At 41.8% G+C, this 22,315-nt stretch overlaps 1 long non-coding RNA gene and 1 pseudogene across 1 annotated transcript; one reads left to right on the plus strand and one right to left on the minus strand.

The window, feature by feature from the left end:
- Window positions 1-200: 200 nt before the first annotated feature.
- LOC130138198 (uncharacterized) lies at window positions 201-1,165 on the minus strand. Its single transcript, XR_008816619.1, has 3 exons — window positions 1,090-1,165; window positions 910-1,022; window positions 201-807 (listed from the first exon to the last, which is right to left on the minus strand). It is a non-coding gene; the product is annotated as an uncharacterized LOC130138198 (long non-coding RNA).
- A 9,064-nt stretch (window positions 1,166-10,229) lies between these two features.
- Window positions 10,230-12,744, plus strand: LOC130138160 (uncharacterized; annotated as a pseudogene).
- The last annotated feature ends 9,571 nt before the right edge of the window (window positions 12,745-22,315 follow it).

Consider the following 22,315-nt stretch of genomic DNA (forward strand, 5'->3'; position numbering starts at 1 on the left):
CCCTATTAGCCTTTCCCTAATGGTTAGCATTCCCAGGAATGATCAGTTCCGGGCGAGAACTGACTACAAGTACATTCATTAAATCCAGTATTTCATAAATCCCAAATGGACTAATTTTTTTCAGGATGTCACAACTGTGGAGTCAGATCCTAAAAGGAATTTACTTTCTTGAAGTTAATTTCTGGAATGCTAGTAAAGGTTCTCGTTCGTCTTGGGGGTGGCAAAGCTTGATATTGGGGAGAGATGCAATTAGCCAAAATATAAAATGGGTGGTTGGTGATGGGAAGAGTATCGATATTCGCGAGGACAAGTGGCTTTCAGCTGGTGTTATTGGTGGCCCAGCGAATAGGGAAGATCCTAAAATGGTGACGGAGCTTATTGATCATGAAGCAAAGGTCGGGAACGTACAAAAGTTGAAAGGGCTCTTTGAAGAACGCATGGTATAGGAAATTTTAACTATCCTTCTATACTCCAATTCGAGCATGGACCAGCTTATCTAGACAGGAAACAAGGATGGATCCTTCACGGTCAAGAGTGGATACAATATCATTCAGTCAACCAGCAAAGTACCAAACACAATACAAGCTACATCATCCTATCAGCCTCCCCGTGTCCTATGGAATACTATTTGGCAGCTGCGTTCTTCTCCTAAAATACTATTCTTTTTGTGAAGTGTGTGTTAAAACGCACTACCCATAAAGGACAATTTGCATAAACGTAAGCAGTTACCTGTTCAGACTTGCCCATTATGTCGACAAGCTCTAGAAACAGTTGAACGTCTATTCATTTTGTGCGAGTGGACCGAGGCTATATGGACTGATTCAAGAATAAAGATCAACACATCCCCAAGAAATATCACAAGAATGGACAAATGGATTCTTAAGGCTATGACAGTAGGATTTAACGCACCTCCGAGAGAATTGATCGCTGGTATACTTTGGTTGATATGGAAAGCTCAAAATTCCTATGTTTTTCAAGGTCGCCACCCAAATCCAAGTACAATAGTGGACAAAGCCCTCGCCCTGCAAAAGAGTTTCGTGCTATAGTCCCAAACACCCAAGAGTTTAACAAGGAAGAGCAGTTATTTACCGATGGGGTGGATGCTGCCGAGAAAAGGCCTTTTGAAGATGAATGTTGACGGATTATGGATTAATAGCTCCTCGGAAAATCGCTGGGATCTGTCGAGACACTCATGGAGTGCCGATCATTGGATTCGCAAAGAAAATTCATGCTGATTCGGCCGAGTTAACTTAAACCCTAGCTCTGCGAGAAGCACTTCGATTTTTGACTGAAGAAAGGAAGCTAGGCGCACATTCGATTTTGAACGAAAGGAGAAGTGATTGGTAGGAAGATACTCTTGATCTGCAAGTGGTTCTACAAAGTGATAGCTTATCAACAGTTGACTCCATATTAGGTCGATTCCAAAGCCCATGGACTACTCGTCTCTTAATTAGTGAATGTAAGGGCGTCTTGGCCCTTCTCAAAGGAGTTGTTGTGGAATTTTGTCCAAGAGAAGCTAATCACTGTGCCGATTGGATTGCCAAAGCTCATAGAATAGGGTCCCTCCCTATTAATTGGCTCTCTAAACCCTCCTCCCCCCCCCCCCCCCCAACCCCTTTGGGATTTATTATGTTTAGATGCCCAATTATGTTGTTCTTCAAGTTCTACTACTTAATAAGAATGTTTCGCTTTCGACCAAAAAAAAAATGTCTGGAGTAACAATTTGCAGGTAAAAGAATGAGAAAGCCGTTTTCCATCATGAACTCTTGCATTAAATTGAAAATCGTCACAAATCCTTTATAAATCGATTGCGGTCAGGAACATTATAGAATTGTTACAAAGTAATAGCTTTCGTGGTCATCATAATTTCTATCGGAAGCCGTTACAGAAAAAATCGCTTTCGAAATTTTCAAGAACTAGCGAATGTCGCGCCACGCTTTTGGCACGCTAAGGAGATACTTTCATTTGTCACAAATGGGAAAATTGTCCCCGAATGGGCTATTAAAGTCCAGTACGGATATTTCGTCCGGACGTCTCACAGACATCCCATCACTAGACAAACGGGGTTCTCTCCCAGATCATACCTCACGTGACAGCGGGTTGTAATTTTTATCTTTCTATTCAATCTAAATTTTCGATTTGGAGTCGCCACTAGTCATTATTGATAGATTGGCTAGAAACCTAATCGAGGTACGGGAGAAATACCACGATTCTGCGAACCAGATATTCTGAGTAAGGGAACTTGGTTACGCTAATGATCCCGAATGGAGATCTTTAACGCCCTTTTCGGTACTTAAAACAATACGATGTGTCTAACGTGTCACACGAGTTTCCGAGGTCTATCCACTAATTCTAGCCATTTTAATTGTGGGAAATCAATCAATCATCATTAACAACACAATCAATTTCAATCAAGCAAAGCAATCCTAATTTGTCTCTAAAAACAAGAACAATCCAAAACACACAAACCCTAGTAAAGCCCTAAAAGCTTGTTCATTCAATGATTTGTGTTGTTTTAGGGGTAAAAACCCTTCTTAATTCCTAAACTAAGGCGTTCCTAAAAATGCCATATGGGCACTTCAAAAAATTCTAATTTCACTTGCAAAGGTTGGCCACGGTGTTTCTGAACCATTCTGTGAATTTTTTATTTTTATTTTTTGGAAACTTTTTAGAGAATTTCTTTTCCCGAGAACCTTTTTTTTGCTTTTCTAAAAATTTCTTTGAAATTTTGGAAATTTTTATGGGATTTTGAGATTTTTCAATTTTTTTGTATTTTTTAATAAAATTTTCACTTTTTTATTTAATTTTCTGAATTTTTTAGATTTTTATGGAATTTTCAGAAATTTTCTAATTTTTATTGATTTTTTCAAATTTTTTGATTTTTATAGATTTTCTTTGATTTTCCGAATTTCTGAAAAATTTGGATTTTCTGAAATTTTATTGAATTTTCGAATTTTTTACATTTTTCTAATTTTTTAAAGAATTTTTTCTGTATTTTTTATTTTTATTTTAAAATTTTTCTTGCCGAGAAAGTGAATCGGGCTGAACCGGATTCAGACCGGTCCAACCAAGTCAAACCGGCTGGCACCAGCGCCGGTCGGCGCTCCGACGGGCACGACACCGAAACGGCGCCGTTTCGGCTGTTTTTCATTGGGGCATTTCCCTGAACACCTGGTGGGCACCATTTTCATTTTAGAGTTGTCGAGACCGCCTGTTCAGGCAGAGCTTCGACGAGCCCCCGGCGACCTTTTACCATTTTTGATTGGTTCAATATGGAGACTATGTATTCCCCTTTCCATTTTTTGCTCATTGTTCCATCGCCGGACCGTCGCCGGCCGGCGAAAAACCAATCCTAAAAGACTAACCTAAAAACTAATCCGGACTTAACTTCACTGATTTTCAGATTGAGCTAAAGTCCACCCTAACTGTCTAAATCGTTGAAAATGCGTACAAAACCATTAGAGAAGGTTAGGAAAAGCTAACTTGGACGGCCTATGGCCACGGGGACGCTCCGGCGAGGTAAGGGCTGCTCCGGCGAGATGGTTCAATGGTCGGCCGACTCGGTTTAGGGCACATTTACAATCCAAAATGCAATCAAACAAGAAGAAATATGCTCAGAAGCAAGTTTCAAACATCAACAACCAAGAAATTTACAAGATTTAGCACGGTGTAGTTCAACTATTCAATCTGGAATTTTGGAAAAACAGTGATGAAGTCTGAACTTTACCTGCTTCAACGGAGTGTAAAACAAGATTTCCGAGGCAATCAAAAACCGTGACGCTTCAAGCTACTGGACTCAGTTTTGTCGGAGAAGCTCTGGACGCGTCGGCCGAGCTCGAGTTTCAGAGCTTCACGACCAGCTTTGGCACAAGTTTTCCGGATGAGGAGGTTCACCGTCGAAGCCGATTTGCCGGCATTTTGCTTGCCGGAAAAACGCCGATCGCTCGGTCCTTGGAACCTCGACACACCTCTCAAGCTCAAACTCTCTCTTTCTCGCTCTCTGGTTCTCTCTCCCTTTCTCAGTGATTTTGTCGAACACCCTCTATGCGCAGGATCACGTTTTTTCTTTCTTTTCTAGCCCAATTTCCCACCCAAAAATCGTTACAACCGACTTCTAAGTCAGTTATAACGAATCTCCAATGCCAACTAGAGATTCTCCAGCTGGTAAACTTGATCTTCACTTGCTTATTTGGCCCCGGTAAGGCGGTGAAGAGGCAGGCCGAGAAGCTATTTTTCAGTTTTTGTGCATTCTGGGTGAGTCGGGTAAAGAAGGAGACCGACCCAGGTCGGGTCGGGTCGATCCGCCCGACCCGACAGACCTATGTTGGTTTAAATTTGCAAATTCGACCCGATTTTAACCCTTTTTTTTCAATTTTAACCCCAAAATTTGATTCCTCAACTCATTTTGCATCTAAATATGAAATTTGTCCTAATTTTTATCACAATTAAGCCCAAAATTTCCAAATTTTAAATTCAGATGACTAGGGTTTTTGTTCAATTCTGTACCTAGATGACCTGATTAGGCAAAATTGATGCCAAAATTGGATTGACCATGACTGATTAACCCTAGAAATGATAATCTCTTGGCTTGACAATTTCAAATTGATCAAGATCCCCAATTTGGGCTTAAAATCCCTAATTTTTGATTGATTTTTGGGGCGTTTTAATTTCTTTGACAAATTGTGTAATTGGACTGACCAATATGCAATTCAAGGTCCCAGAATCATTTGTTGTGAAGACACTATGGCCTAGAAATGACTCAATTGAATTTTTGGTTCAATTTGGGCTTGATTTTACCCGATTTTGGGAAAAACACATTCCCAATTGAAATTTTCTATAATTGATGCTGTATTGATGAAATTGGATTTAAAATAAGACTAATGGCTATTTTTATGGAATTTTTGGATTCCATTTGCTATTTTTCTTGATTTTATTCCTTATTTTGGCTAAATGAAATTTCGGAAAAATCTAGGAAAATTCTAAAAAATTCATTTTTGATTTAGAAATAGGTTCCTGGGCTTGGCCAAGGTTCCTAATCCTAATTTTGAGACTTTTAAGAAAATTTGAAAAATAGGCTAAAAATCAGGTGTTAACGGTTTCAAACATCAACAACCAAGAAAACTACAAGATTTAGCGTGGTATAGTTCAACTATTCAATCTGGAATTCTGGAAAAATATTGATGAATTCTCAACTTTACCTGCTTTAACGGAGGGTAAAACAAGATTTTCGAGGCAATTAAAAATCGTGGCACCGTTCTTTGACACCTGAGCTTCAAGCTATTGGACTCAGTTTCGTCGGAGAAGCTCTGGACGCGCCGGCTGAGCTCGAGTTTCAGAGTTTCATGACCAGCTTCGACACAAGTTTTCCAGGTGAGGAGGTTCATCGTCAGAGCTGATTTGCTAGCGTTTTTCTCGCCGGAAAAACGCCGATCGCTCGGTCCTTGGAACCTTAATACACCTCTCAAGCTCAGACTCTCTCTTTCTCGCTCTCTGGTTCTCTCTCCCTTTCTTAGTGATTTCGTCGAACACCTTCTATGTGCAGGATCACGTTCTTTCTTTCTTTTCTAGCCCAATTTCCTGCCCAAAAATCGTTACCATCGACCTCAGAGTCGGTTATAACCAATCTCCGATATATCCAACAGATCCGTCGCCATCGTCGCCACTGCCGTTGACGGCGGGAGACAATACATCAAGCTACGGCGGGCGTGTACCGGGATGAACGGCCAGTTATCCTTTTCCCCGGCAGTGGCGGTTGATGGCGTTGGGGGAAGACTTTTGAGAACGTGATCTATCACAGCCGTTGGTTTTAACGCGTGGGACTGGATGGTTTAGAGCAGAGACCCTTGACGTTGACGACTCGGAGGTGTTGACTGTTGACCACGTGTCCTGGAGGACGACGACCATGACGCAAGTGGTGGGCCTGACCTGACGACAGCAACTCTCGGTGGATATTCCTCTTGCCTCTATTTTTTTTTTTGGTAAGGTCCTCTTGCCTCTTTTTATAGGGCATAATACCTTAAAAAATCTCAAACTTTAGCTTTTATCCCAATTTTACTTTTTATCTTATAAAACACCTCCAACTTTAGATCTTATCCCAATTTTATCCTAAACTTTTTTTGTCCCATAAAAAACCCTTAACTTTATGTTCAATTTCAATTCTATCCTAAACTTTTTTTTGTCTCATAAAAAATCATCACTTTAAGTCTAGTACCAATTCTACTCCAAACTTTTTAGTCTTATAAAAAAATCATAGCTTTAGGTCCAATTCAATTTCACTCTAATTTTTTTTGTCTCATAAAAGATCACAAACTATTACTTGATTCCTAAATCTGCTCTCCATTAACCCTTCGTCAAAATTGCTCTTAGGGATTTTGCACTCGGTCTTCGATCTCTCTTGCTTGGAAATGTTCCATCTCTTACGGTCGGAGAGCTCGTGCTTGAGAGTTTTCCATCTCTCGGTTGTCATTGAGAAATTTTGGACTGAGAGTTAATGGGGCAGATTAGTGACTCAAGTAAAAGTTTGTGATTTTTTATGAGACTGTAAAATTTTAGGATAAAATTGAGACTGGATGGTAAAATTAGAACAAGACCTAAAGTTGGGGGTTTTTCATAGGATAAAAAAAAGTTCATGGTAAATTGGGACATGACCTAAAGTTGAGGATTTTTTATAGAACAAAAAAAAGTTTATGGTAGAATTGGAATATGACCTAAAGTTGAAGATTTTTTATGAGATAAAAGGTAAAATTAAGATAAAAGTTAAAGTTTGAGATTTTTTAGGGTATTAGACCATTTTTACAGCTTTCTTTCACATTGGCCCTTGGTGGGAACAACGTTCGGCTGATTGGACACTCGTGGGATTATAATTGGGTGCAATCTGGAGGACTTTTTTGTCCTTTTCTCCCCTTTCAATAAGTTAAGTGTACAGCACGTAGAGGCCCGATTGAACGCAATTTTGAAGATGAGTACAAATTATTGAGGAATAATGACACAGATGATTTACAAATTGTTGCAAGGGCGACCTCGTGCTGGGCTGGTGAGGCTCGCCCTCGCCGGATCTGGCGACGGTCAGGGGTGAAACCTGACCTCGCCCAGCCGCTGGCGAGGGCTCGAGCCTTTGCCAGCAGCTATGCGAGGCTCGCCGTTGTCATTGTTGGCGAGGGCAAGCCTCGCCAGTGGTTGGTAGGGCTCGCCCGAGGCCGGCAAGGCCTCTAGCCGGTCGCCGAATTGACGGCCGACTGGAGGAAGAAGAAAGGGAAAGAAAAAAAAATTTAAAAATAAAAACTTTCAAAAATATTTAAAAATTATTTAAAATTGTCCATGTCATCGCCGGCAGTGCCATGTAAGCCGGTCGGCGTCTGCGTCAGCAAAATCCGACCAAAATTAGCCGGAAGGACTTAATTGGCACAAAGACAAAGGCTGCGTTTGGTCGACCGGATAAAAGCCAGGATATGATATGTTTTATCCTATCCTGTGTTTGGTGGTGGTCCAGGATAGGATAAGGTCGGATATAGACCGGATAAAAAAATCTGAGGGGTGATGGGATAGATCTGGATAGGATTTCTAATGTCTATTTTTCCAGCAACCCCTATCCTATCCAGTCCTATCCTGTTTAGAAATCCGGACGACCAAACGCAGCCAAAAGGTTTTTTTTTTTTTTTGATAACCGAGGAATCCCACGTGCAATGGACTATTCCTCGGGGTGGTGGGGTACAAGACCAATGCCACCGGGTAAGCCCCCAAGATGTGATTGACGGGAGTTGAACCTGGGACCTCATCAGTTTAACTGTCTGAGGCCATGAACTCTCAACCACTCGACCAATCACCCCATTGGTAACGCAGCCAAAAGGTTTAGGATTGAATTGGCACAAAAAAATGATTTAGGACTAAATTGGCACAAATGCAATATATTTAGGACTATTCTAACACTTTTCCCAAGAATAAAAAGAATTAAATAAAATATTATTCGTCTATCACCAAAAAACCCTATACTTTGGATCCCAATGAATTCTAACAAAAATAACCTTTGTCACCGGTATGAGTTCGGGGGTATTGGTGACATGGGAAAATAGTTTGGGGTTTGGTGCCACAATGAGCAAAGTTTATAGGTTTTCTTTTGTGGGCGAAGGGTATTTGTGTCACACTAGTATAATTTTCGGCTTTGGTGATAATTTTTTTTTTTGGATATTAGCATCACAATAAGTATAATTCTCAATTTTTAGTGGTATTTTTCCTATAATTTAATACGCCAAAGAAATTTTATTGTAGAGAGCCATCCAAACCAAAGCATCATAGAGGGAGATACCAAAACTTGTCGAATCTATCCTCAGCTATGAGTAAGAAGTTAGCACAAGTTTAGCCAGACGATCCGTACAAGCAAGCATTTCCTCGAAATTTCGATTGACCAGTCCGGTGATAATTAGAAAAAGTCACTTTCGCTGGGATCTTCTAGAAAAGAAAAAAAGTATTTTCAGATGAGTATGTAATTTCACCTGTCGACACCTAAGATTTTGCCAAAACGTCTTTCTTACTTATTTTCGCAAGAAAAAGGAGACTCTTTTTCCTTCAAAACAAATAATTGATTTGTTAAAGGTTACGCTCCTGCATTTTAAATTAATTAGGCATACGGAGATTAGGTTCTTGCATACATTTTTTAGATCATTTTCTCTGGTGCGTCGATTCTAGAAGTAAACCTTAACCTAGCCACGAGGTGGGTTAAGTAACTAGGGTTGTCGATGGGTCGGTTCGATTTGGTTTCCACCGATACCCGAATCGACCTAAACGCAAATGATATATACTTTTTTATGACCCAAGCATAGACCCGAACCATTTAGAGCCCGAACCTTTCTTAAAGTATGGAATTGGCCAAATTGTTGCACCATCTGTTTGACTTGCAGAACCAGTTTTTTTCCTTCTCATCCCCCTCCGCGACATGAGTTCATCAACTCAAAAACAAGTAAACATCTAACAACGTCCTGAACTAACAAAATCCGCAGGCCTAATGACACATGGAGGCAAATCTTGGACAGGGACGAAGCTGAAACAAAGTGCTACAGAAAGGCCCAAGAACAGAGGTTAAGGGCAGCTGAAGTTTCTGTATCTAGGAGTGGGACAAAAGTGGTGCACCTCTCTGAATATACTACCGGTCGAAACCTCTCTGAAGCACAGAATGGAAGTGTCGATTTGGCGTTGAGAACTTGAGATTCATATCCTGAAGCCGCCCACGCGACAATGCTACAGTCTATACATTTTCGTAGACAATCAAAATATTTTTCGTTCATTTATTTTTGTAAGCGATACAAGCGGTCATTTTTAGGAAAATGTTTTTCAAATCATTTAGGCTGCGAATGATAACCATTCTATTTCTATTTTTCTGTTCCAGAAACAAATTTGAAACAGAAATCCGTTTGGTAATGCAATTTCAATTTTCTATTTCTGGAACAAATTTTGATTTCAGAAATAGGTTTGGAACAGAAATGAAAAGTAAAAATTTTCTACTTTTCTATTTCTAGAACAAAAATGAGAAATAAAAATTATTCCCATCGCTCGCCCTCGCTGCTAGTCGGTCACCCACCTGCCGCCCATCGCCGCTCACTTGCCTGCCGTCGCCATTCGCCATCTCCCGTCGCCGACCACTATGGGTCGCCACCCACTATCCACCGGCCACCGTCTCCCACTGCTGGTCGCCCTCCTCTCGCCGCCGCCCACCTCCGGCCGCCGTCCACCAGCCACCGTCTTCCACCGCTAGCCGCCCTCCTCCCGCCGCCGACCGCCACCGCCTGCCGTCCACCGGCCATCGTCTCCTGCGTTGGCCGCCCTCCTCTCGCCGCCGCCGGCCCTCCTCTCGTCGCTCGCCTCCCGTTGCCACCTCCCGCCGCCAGCCATAGCCGACCTCTTGCCGCTACCCAACGCCGGTCACCGTCCTCCGTACTAGCCACGTTGCCATCCACCGCCGCCTCCCCCCGTCGCCCACCATCCGCTGCCACAGTCCGCTGCCGATATCCGCCCGCCGTCCACTTACCGACCATCCGAGAGGGAGAAATTTTGTATTGTTATCAAACGCGTATTTTTTCTCAGAAATTCATCCATGGAACAGAAACATAAATTGATTTTTGAAATAGAATGAGTGTCATTCGTCCTTATTTTCTGCAAAACTAATGGAGCCGTAATTGCACAGTTGTCACAACCATGCAAGCTTGAATAATTTCATCATGGAGTTGTGTCAACAAGACATGGCAGGTTAGCATAAGATGTTGATCATGCAACTGGCCACTTATTTCTATTGGCATTTGTGTTGCACGTGCTGTGATGTTTGTATTGCGTATATTGAATGAAACAATCTATTGGCTCAGCATCATTCTTTTTTAAGTACTACTTGAGATCATTGCGGATATTTTGGAAGGTCTTCATATGAAATGATTAATATGTTGGCGTTTTCTGCTGCTTCAGCTATATGTCCCATGAAATAGAACATGACATACTTTAAAGAAATGAGATGAATTTCTAATTCATCCCATCGACTTGTTTATTGATAGGCCAATCACTTTGTCTTTTCTTTTGGTCATCAATTACTTTGTCTAATTTAATCAAGAGAATTTATAATATATAAATAAAAAAAAGCTCTCAATCTTGTTGCATCCGAATCCTATTTAGGTTGACGGTATTTATAATTACAGTGTTTTGCTTGAATGCTGATGATCTTATTGTCCTTACTTTCGGCTGTCAGCTAAACACCACGTACACTGGATTGAGACATGTCTTAGGGCCCGTTTAGTAACGTGCCAAATAGTGAAAATTTCTGTTTTTTTGTTCCCAGAAATAATTTGGGAACAGAAATACGTTTAGTAAACTTTTTGTTCCTGGGCACATTTTTGCAAAAAATTGTGCTGAGAAATAGTTTTGGAAGAGAAACAAGAAGTAAAAAAAAGTTGCTTCTTGTTTCTCGGCACAATTTTTAGAATCAGTTTTTTTTCTTCTTTTTCTTTTTTTTTCTTTTCTTATTTTGTGGTGTTGTTCTTCCCTGGCTGAGCCGGTGGCCGGCGACCGGCCACAGCCCGGGCCGGCGAGGCGTCACGGCCCTCGCCGCCGCCGGCGGAGGCGAGGGTCGCCCTCGCCGGCGAGGGCGAGGCGAGGGCCGGACCCCGCCGCCGCTGGGCGAGGCGGCCTCGCCTTGATCAAGCGAGGCCGAGCCTCGCCGTCGGTCGTGACGGCGAGGTCGGCCTCGCCGTTGCGACCCACGGCGGCCGACCTCGCCGTGGGTCGCGACCGACGGCGAGGCTCGGCCGTCTGCGGGCGAGGTCGCCCTCGCCGGCGAGGGCGAGGCTGGACCCTCGCCGCCCGGGCGAGGCGGCCTCGCCCGAGACGGCGAGGCTCGGCCTCGCCCGAGAGGACGGCGAGGCTCGGCCTCGCCCGGAGACGGCGAGGCTCGGCCTCGCCCAGATCCGGCGAGGCCGAGCCTCGCTGTCTCGGGCGAGGCCGCCTCGCCCGCGGCGAGGGTCCAGCCCTCGCCCTCGCCGGCGAGGGCGACCCTCGCCTCCGCCTGCGGCCAGCAAGGGCCGTGACGCCCTCGCCGGCCCTGGGCTGTGGCCGGTGGCCGGTCGCCGGGCCAAAGAAGAAAATGGGTAAAAATATTTTTTTTAACAATTCAAAATATTATTAAAATATTATTTGGGAACAGAAATTTTGTGTAGTTAACAAACGCATTTCTGTTCTTTTCTACCCTACGAATAGAAATTTTGGATAGTTTATCAAACGCCTTCAAATACTCAGAAATTGTTTCCGGGCACAGAATAAAAAAAATCATTTCTGTTCAGAAATAGCTCCCGGGCACAGAAGGGTATTCATGCGCAGCCTTAGTGGGTGAAGGCATAACTGTGGAAGTGAATGGAGATCAAGAAGTTTCTCTGCTTTATGGACTACAGTTTAATTCTTCAGGCAACGTCACTGAGGTGAAAAGTGGATTCTGGCCCTATTGGCAATCACTGTGCACTCCTTTGTTGCCCATTCGTGTTTCAGGATCTGCGTCACTTATTGCCTACAGAACTCGAAATCCAAGTACATATTTAGAGACTAATTTCCCATCCAAAGGTACCGTTGAGTTGCTGCCGGAGAAATGTTATGGCAATTTTATGTATAAGAGACCTTCATGCCCCATTGATTCCTTGAGTTCGAGGATAGCCGCTCTTGAAAGAATTCTGGGGGGTTTAATGGGTAATCGGATGCGTCAAAATGGGTTTTTAGGATTTGTAAAAGCTAAAATTAAAGCTGAAACCGATTATTCGTCTCCAGATACAATTGGAACGGAATGTTACAGGTAATGAGACTCGCCTAGTAAAGTTGGAGCAGTGGAGAACGAGGCCTACTGTTGAACGAGTCTGGTTCCAGGTGGTGGCCAGTGTAGATGCAGAGAGGCTGACGCCCCTCATAATAAATAAAGTGAGGCCTTTAGTGGAGGAGATACTGTTGCATGGAGTAGCTTATTGTCAAACATCTCATTCACTAAGTTCCTATCCATTTTAGTCCCTCCAGATGCTCTCACTTTGGATGTGAAATGGCAAATAACACCACTTGCCTCGCTTGTAACATAGTGTTTGTTCTGGAAATTTTTGGTGTACAAAATTGAGGCACAAATGTTCCACTTTATCTTGTTTGCAAGGATTATAAATACATCTCAATTGTATAAGTGCCTCTCATTTGCTTGTGTAAATAATATTTGTGAAGTAAATGAAGAGTCACAATGAGGTTTTTGTTTTCTGGCAACCACAATGATATTGCGATCGAGCCTTTAGTGTAATAATAAGGTTAGTCCACTGTAACCTGGAGGTGACAGGTTGGAGTCACGGAAACGAAACAGCCTCTCAAGAAAAGCAGGGATGAGGCTGCACCGGAATGCACCTTTCTATTTCACCATGAGATTGTCATACGCTGCGCCTCACAGTTGCTACATGGTAAAGCTTGATGATTGATGCGCCCTTTGATGAATGTCTAGGTCTCGCGCAGAAGCGATAAGTATTTTTAAACGAAGACCCTCAGTCGAAAGGACTCAGCATTATTACTCGAGTTGCGGTGAAACGGTCAGTATCTTATATTGTCATTGCTTCTTTAGTTCCCTTGCACCCCATTATTCAGTATAAACAATAATGGCAATTACCGGTACCGTTCAGCTTCTTCCTGTTCAAATTGTTTCTAGTCATCTGCCAATTGTTATTGAGAAACTGTTATGGTCTTTAGCCACTCTTCGACTGCGGTTTCTTCATCCCAGTAAACCAGTCATCACACGCTGAATGTTGTGAATTTTCTTGTTCTCATTGAAAAAGATGGAACTGAACACTCGTTTGATCAGTTTAGGTGGAGGAGGATGTCGGACTTCTTGTACGTTGAATATCCTCTTATTATTGCTCCATTCCAGTTCCAACACCAGGAAGTTCACGAAATACCGAGATGTGTGAGGAATCTTGCGCGAGCCGAACGGTCCTGAGAGGAAAACGCTAACAACATATAGGGTTGTTCGCCATCGAGTTTTGAGCTGGTGAGAACATGCTCATTGGCACGGTCGAGCCATCAATGGCGTGCTCAAAAGCCACGTCTGGTCGAGCTCTGATGACTGCAGCGGCATTGATAGATGTGGTTAAGAGATCTGGTCGACTCTGATACGGCGGAATATCCCATACTAGCAGGTTCTGGGGCGTAGAGTGGGATGTAGGTGAACCTGATCATAACCTGGGCGTTATGGGAAGAAAGCACCCAAAGAACTTCAATTTGAGGCTCCATTTGTTTCACGAAAAACAACTCTCAGGAAAGCGGTTTCCGGATTTTCTGGCGTTCGGTTCTCGGAAAATAAACTAATCAAGGAAAACGTTTTCCACCAATGAAATAAACACCTTCAAAAGTGGGGAAAATATTTTCCGCTTTCTGAAAAGCAAAAAGCATTTTCCATATCTTCTTTCACCTCACTTTCTTTCACCAAACACATTTTCCTTTTATTCTTTTATTTTTTTTATTTTTTTTTCCTTTTCTTTCTTTTTCTTTTTGCTTCTTCCTCGGCGGGTCGCTGGCCACGGCGACAGCCGGCGACCGGCCACAAGCGAGCTCGAGCCTCACCACAGGCTAGCGAGGCTCATGCTCGCTAGATTCCGATGAGGCTCAGGGCCACCTTAGACGAGGGTCGAGCTCGTTTGTGGCGGGCCGAGGAAGAAGCAAAAAGAAAAAGAAAGAAAATAAAATAATTAAAAAATTATTTTTAAAATTATTTTTCCCTGAAAATAAAATCATATACCAAACGGCGAAAAAAAATTCTAGTTTATTTTCAGGTTTCAGCCGAACATCCAAAAATATTATCATTTTTCTGAAAAATGGCTTCTTGCAAAACATTTTCTAGAAATGTTAGATATTCCGCGAAACGCATGGAGGAGATTCTGGTTTCTAGTTACGAAGATATCCTTGGTTGAATTCTGGTAGATGAAGAAAGCCTAAACTCGAGCCACACTAGTACTCATGAAGACTGCTGAAAATGTTCCCAAGGGTTCAGAGGGGACTCTGGGTTTCTTCGACTTGTGTCACAATGCAAATTAGCAAGAATTTGGAGGCACACATTTTCGCTGCGATTTTCTCCAGGTCTCTAGGATCGCCACATGATCTCAGAATCTCCAAGTTCGTCGTGTTGGTTCAATGAGCTTGCTTAATGCTTATATATTAGGGTTTTCTCCTCGGCTTTCCGGAGAAGGATCAACCTGTTCTCTGGATGATACAATTTAACTTGACAATCATATAAAAATGGGTTATTGGCTGCAAGAGCAGCAAAAGATGGGTCACATTATAGTCGGGAAGACCAACTAGGTGGTTAGTTGAATGGTCCATGATTTTGGTTTGCAAGCAGAGAGTTATAGGTTCGATTCTCCAATTTATTTTCGATCTCCGGAATACTTACGATGGACGAGCTTGGGCTTAGGTGTATCGCTGGTCTTGAGCTTCTGCACTCACACGTGATGATGCACTAATAGGCTCGTCCAATGCACAGTTAATGCTTCGTTAGCGCCTTAAACCAATCTTGCAATAGCAGATAAAGTAGGTTACAATCCCATCCAAACCTTTCAGCAAAAGAGTAGATTAGTCTGGATTCTCTCGATTCAATTAAAAGAAAAAAGTGGACTACTATAGCTGTGTTTATGGTTTTGATACACAAAAGAATCTATCGTGATTAATTGCACTCTTGCGTCACAAGCCGGCAGTTCCTTGATCACGGAATAACTCGTGCGGCGCCTAGCGCGTCGTTAACACCGGGCCAGCCCTCGTTCTGTAATTGTTTCAAAGAACAATACGGTGAATAACTTTCTCGTATCGGATCGTACCACACTTAGCATAGCTCGAGCATCTAGTCCATCGATCAAGACACAAAGAATACTTTAGGTACAACAACTGATTTTGGCCTATCATGACCACATCAGGAGAGCGGCATCAACTCTTGACCAGTTTGTGCACAGAAGGCCAATCCTGCCTTCAGAGCTCCTAAAGGTATATTCTTTCCATCCTATAACTCCTAGCACCAACTATCCTGACACCACTTCCACGGCCCAATTATATTATTCCCTTGTACATCCTCATTCTTCACCCGATAACCCCAAGCACTACTCACAAGGGTATAGGAGTACGAAATAATCACAACCCGTGACACAAGTGTCACAGGTCGATAGTTCCTTGGCTGTGGAACAGCCCGTGCGGCGCCTGGCGAGTCAATAAGACCCCAAGCCAACCTTCATTCCATAGTTGTTCCTAGGAATAGTAAATCAAATAGCTTCATCATATCGGATCGTATCACGCCTAGCATAGCTCGGGCATCTAATCCATCGAGCGAGACACACAGAATACGACAACTGATTTCGGCCTGCCATGACCTTATCAGGAGAGTGGCATCAGCTCCCGGCCAGTTTGTGTGCGGGAGGCCAACCCCGCTTTCAGAGCTTCTAACTGTATATTCTTTCTATCCTAGAACTCCTAACACCAACCATCCTAATACCACTCCCCCGACCCAGTTGCATTCCCTTCCGCATCCTCACTCTTTATCCAATAATCCCGAGTATCACTCACAAGGGTACAGAAGTACGAGAGAATCACGGACCGTGACATACTCCCCCACTCAATTCCATAACACCCTCGTTGCGGGCTATCCTGTCGCTTCCCTACATGCTAACCATCAACACCACTCCTTGGGACTTATATGAATGGCAACGCTCGCCTAACAAAACAGGCCACCTCACTCTACTAGTTGCTTCCCCCAATCAGAACTATTCATGAATCTCCAGTCACCTGTGCTCCCTGACAAGTGCGGCATCCCTCGCCAACTGCACTCCCTCGGCAGCACCTTCTTTCGCCTTCTAAGCACTTTGTTTCGCTATTTTGTCGCTTCCTTGCATTCTTCAACCATCACCGCAACTCCCACGGGACTTACATGAATGGCAAATGCTCACCCTATAGAACAAACCACTACACTCTATTAGTTGCTTTCCCCGATCAAAGCTGTTTGTGAATCTCTAGTCACTTGTGCTTTCCTTGACAAGTGTAGCATCTCGAGCCAATTGCACTCCCTTGGTAGCACTTCTTTCGCCTACTAGGCTCCTCTTGATCTCTGCGAACCAATGGAGGGTTCTCCCCTTGTTGGAAACGTGAAGACAGATCTCCTCTTGAGATTCGCTATTTGATCCAAGAACATTATCCCCATTCAGTGAGTAATTCGCTTCCACCCTATGCCCCCATTGCCATCCTAGAAGCTAAACGAGGGCCGCACGTTGCTCGAGTCCATGACCTCGGCGATTCACTCTTCGCCCTCATAGGACCGGGAAGACCCCAGGTTTTCCCCGAATCACCTACCTACTGGAGAGATCCCCGCTCTGATACCATTTGTCACGGGTTGACAATTCCTTGGCCGCGAAATAGCCTGTGCGGCGCCTAGTGAGTTGATAAGACCCTAGGCCAGCCTTCATTCCATAGTTGTTCCCCAAAACAGTACGGCGAATAGCTTCATCATATCGGATCGTATCACGCCCAACATAGCTCGGGTGTCTAGTCCATCGAGCGAGACACATGGAATACGACAACTGGTTTTGGCCTGCCATAATCTCATCAGGAGAGCGGCATAGCTCCCGACCAGTTTGTGTACAGGAGACCAACCCCGCCTTCAAAGCTCCTAAGGGTATATTCTTTCTATCCTATAACTCCTAACACCAACCATCCTAATACCACTCCCATGACCCAGTTGCATTCCCTTCTGCGTCCTCACTCTTCACCCGATAACCCCGAACATCACTCACAAGGGTATAGGAGTACGAGAGAATCACGGACCATGACATACTCCCCCACTCAATTCTGCAATGCCCTCGTTGCGAGCTATCCTATCGCTTTCCTGCATTCTAACCATCAACGCCACTCCCTGGGACTTATATGAATGGCAACGCTTGCCCAACAGAATAGGCCACCCCACTCCACTAGTTGCTTCCCCCGATCAGAGCTGTTCGCAAATCTTCAGTCACCTATGCTCCCTGACAAGTGTGGCATCCCTAGCCAACTGCACTCCCTCGGTGGTACCTTCTTTCGCCTACTAGGCTCCTCCTAATCTATGCGGACCAATGGAGGATTCTCCCTTTGTTGGAAACGTGATGACAGTTCTCCTTTTGAGATTCACCATTTGATCCAAAAACGTTATCCCTATTCAGTGAGTAATTCGCTTCCACCCTATGCCCTCATTACCAGCCTAGAAGCTAGACGAGAGCCACACGTTGCTCGGGTCCATGACCTCGGCAATTCACTCTCCACCCTCATAGGATCGGGAAGACCACAAGTTCTCCTCGAATCACCCACTTACTAGAGGGATCTCTGCTCTGATACCATTTGTCACGGGTTGACAGTTCCTTGGCCCCGGAACAGCCCATGTGGCGCTTGGCGAGTCAATAAGAGCCCAGGCCAGCCTTCGTTCCATAGTTGTTCCCAAGAACAATACGACGAATAGCTTAATCTTATCGGATCGTATCACACCCAGCATAGCTCGGGCGTCTAGTCCATCAAGCGAGACACACATAATACGACAACTGGTTTTGGCCTACCATGGTCTCATCAGGAGAGCGGCATCAGCTCCCGACCAGTTTGTGTATGGGAGACCAACCCCTTCTTCAGACCTCCTAAGGGTATATTCTTTTTATCCTAGAACTCCTAACACCAACTGTCCTAACACCACTCCCACGACCCAGTTGCATTCCTTTCTACGTCCTCACTCTTCACCCGATAACTCCGAGCATCACTCACAAAGGTATAGAAGTACGAGAGAATCATGGACCGTGACACTTTCCTACTAGTTACAATTTCTTAAAGGAACCCTTATGAATTTAATCTCCTTCTTTTTACCGGAGGAAATAAGGAGACAGAAAACTCAACTACAAATAAAATGAAGGTGGCGCAAGAGTGTTAAAATTTCCAACTTTAATTCACCTTTAGGCTTGCACTCTCAGGATTTCTTCTTCGATTAGTTTTCACTTTTCTCGCAATGAGCATTAAGAAATTAAATATGGGTAACATTTTATGGTGAGGCAAAAATTGAGCTGAAGTTACTATGGGGACAATGTGGTAGGTATTGTCAATCATAATGCAAAAACTAAATAGTGGTTTTTGTTTTCATGGATCTAAGTAGGTCTTGCTATTTCAGGATAATCCAATAATGCGACTTTTTGTAATACGAACTGTAATTTAAAGGCAAAAAAAAACAAGGAAATGGTATGTATTCTTAGAAGAATCGATTTGAGACATGGAATTCACTTGTGAGTCATGATAAATTGGGCTCTTGTAACCCTTTAAGATTGGTGTACCTAATTGAAGTGACAAAGGATTTCGAACCTGGAAGCTAGAGGCCAACTGTCACATGTTCAAATCTTATCAACGACACAATAAGGGTTAGAGCCACCTCCACAGATTAAAATTCATTGACCGATCTATGAATCTTGCAGCCTATTTTGGGTATTTTATGGGCTTTCAAGTAATATGGTCTCTATGCTTGTTCCCTTGCGATATAAGGGCCTGCATTGATCTTTGTCTCAATCACATCCATGTGGATTGTGGCACCTTCCTCCTTTGTCGGACAATTTGAATTTTTTTAGGGGAAATTACACAAAATCCACATGAACTTTGGTGTTAATATAAGTCTGCCCCATGAACTTTGGTGGTAATATAAGTCTGCCCCAAAACTTTCAACTATTACACAATACCCCCATAAATTTTTTTACTATAGCTGTTAACCCTTCATAATTCTTTCTACTAGCACTAGCAATGCACGTGACTTTTAAGGGGTAAAAATATATTTTCATCTCATTATTTTACGGCAAATACTAAAAAAAAAAAAACCGCAACTACCACTGTGACACAAATATACCAAAAAAAATTTTGTGTTACCAAAAATCCTAAACTTATCCATTGTGACAAAAATACCCCCGAATTTTTTCGTGTCACGAAAAAGCCCAAACTTATACATATGTGACATATATACTCTATATTTCAGTTCCATTCAAGGTATATTTGCCACACTGGTATAAGTTTGGGTTTTTTTATTAGATACTCAGGGTATTTGTATCACGATGGATAATTTGTGGTTTTTTGTGGTTTTAAACCTTTTTTTGAAGAGAATTTCTCTTTCACCTTTAATTGTTGTAAAAAAATGAAAAAAATTATACAAAATGAGAGAAAGCTAAATCAACTAAAATAATAATAATAAAGAAAGATAAATATCACTAATATATTAAATAATAAAAATTTGTTTAAATTTGCTAAATATAGCATTTTGATAGAACTTAATATGATATATGTTAAGAATAAGAATAAACACAAACTAACTAAAAAGGGAAAAGGCCTCAATAGCAAAAAGGGCCAAATGGGGAAATTTGGTTACTCATTATGTATATTTAAAGAGTTTATAAATGTGAAAAATGATTGATAAAAAAATATCTAAAAAAATATAAAAGGAAATTATGTCCTCAAAGTATAAAATAAAATGATTGACCAAAACCTAACGTGATTTTTAGATTTTTTTTTATGTCGATTGATCATTTTTATGCACAAATTATCCATTAAATAATGAGCGTTTGATTTTTGTTATTTTACCTTTTTGTCATTGAGGAATTTTTTCCTTTTCACTTAATTGAGTTTATTTTTCTTAAAATATCTTACTGCTTCTATTAATATATCCACCAATTTTTTTTTTGAAATTATAATTATATTATATTTTTTAACATATATGTCCGCGTTACTTTATTTTTTTTCCATTTTCTTTAGTTTTTTTCACTTTGCTTAAAGATATCAAGAATAAGAGAGAGATTTCCTTAAACTAAATGAGATGGAAAATACACATTTACTCTTGGAAAGTTACGTACATTGCACATGCTAATGGAGAAAATAATTGAGGTTTAAGGAATGTAACAAAAAAAAAGTTGAGGGAGGTAATGTATAATAGTTGAAAGTTCGGAGGCATATGTCCCAAGGTTCGAGGGAATTTTGTATAATTTCCCCTATAGTTTGATATTGAAAAAAAGGTCGGGACCCAACCGAGTTGATAAATTGCTTAAAAAAAGGGAAAATTACTCAAAATCGTCTTAAACTTTTCAGATAATACATGTTTACCACTTGAACTTTTAACTGTTACCACCCATGAACTTAATGTTTATATATTCCATAACCCTCCATTAGTTTCTCCTTAGCACATGCAATGCACATGATTGTTATAAGTAAAAGTGCATTCTCATCTATTTTTTTAAAGGATATTTCTTTTTTACTCTTATCGTCTAATTTGTCGTTTGAGCAAACATAAGAATTACATTGAATATTTACCAATAGTTTAGGGACCGCATTGAACAAATTAAAAGTCTACGGACTACATTGCACATTGAGCGAAAGATTATGGACAATTTGTATCATTTTCCCATTTCTCAACTTGTAATTGTGAACTATGAGTAGTGAATCATTTGAAATGTAAGCATTGGTTTCCACATGATTGAGATTGGAAATTGACTATCTCATACTTTGAACTACTCATTGCAATTCTGAAATTATCTTTTTAATTGTTGTTTTATATTTCGAAATTATCTTGGTTTGTTAACATTGACAGAGAAGGCAACGGAACAAGATCTCAATGTTGAGAAACTCAGAAGGGGTTTGAATTCGTGACTTAGGTCAACTAGCAGACAATGGATTTCTTCATAACTTTGTACAGTTATGAGGGCCCTCAACATTTTGAACCTATAATGGAGTTTGTTCCTAACTTAGTGGGAGAGGAGATAAACCAAGTCTTAACAGCAGAACTGACAATGAAGGAAGTTACAAAAGCTGCTCATCAATTGGGTGCCACTAAAGCGCCAAGGCCTGATGGACTACATGGGAAATTCTACCATCATCATTAGGAAGATCTAAAACAAGCAGTGTTCAAAGAAGTACAAAGCTTTCTAAACTCTGGGATTCTCAACCTAGAGCTAAATAGAATGCATGTATCGCTTATCCCAAAGATCCTTAATCCAGAGAAGCTAGAATAATACCACCCCATTAGCTTATGTAACTTTGCTTATAAAATCATCTCAAAAGTCTTGGCAAATAGACTGAAACCATGGATGCCAAACTTCATCTCGAAAGAGCAGAGTGCATTTGTAAATGACAGACAGATTCAGGATAACATTTTAATTGTCCAGGAAGTGCTATATCAGCTCAAAATTAAAAAGAGAAAGAAGAAGTTTCAGGCTGTCCTTAAACTTGATATGAAAAAGGCATTTGACAGAGTGGAATGGGATTTTATGGAAGCTTGCTTGCTAAGAATTGGATTCAGTACTCAATAGGTTAGATGGGTTATGTAATGCATCACAACTGTGTCTTATAGTGTAAAGTTGAACGGAGAGCAATTGCCCTATTTTCATCCCTCAAGAGGTCCCCGCCAAGGTGATCCACTTTCTCCATATTTATTTATCATTGTGGTGAATGCCTTGTCCTTTATGATGAAAAATGCACTGGAGAATGGGATTATCAAAGGAATTCAGTTAAATAGATCATGCCCAACTTTGACCCACTTACTTTTTGCGGATGACTTAATCTTCTTCCTGGATGGAACAATTAATGAGTGCCAAAGTGTAGTTGTAATCTTGAATCAATATTGCTATGCCTCGGGTCAAGCTATTAATTTGAATAAATCTGGATTGTTTGCTAGTAAAGATTGCCCACAGAGATTGAGGCAGAATATGGTTGCGGAGATGCAAGTGCCGATTATAGAGAAAACTGACAAGTATTTGGGAATTCCTTCTGACTGGGG

This window comes from Syzygium oleosum, unplaced genomic scaffold (assembly GCF_021117445.2).
Source record: "Syzygium oleosum isolate NSW1041296 unplaced genomic scaffold, Sole_v2.1 Sole_v2.05, whole genome shotgun sequence".
NCBI lineage: Eukaryota > Viridiplantae > Streptophyta > Magnoliopsida > Myrtales > Myrtaceae > Syzygium > Syzygium oleosum.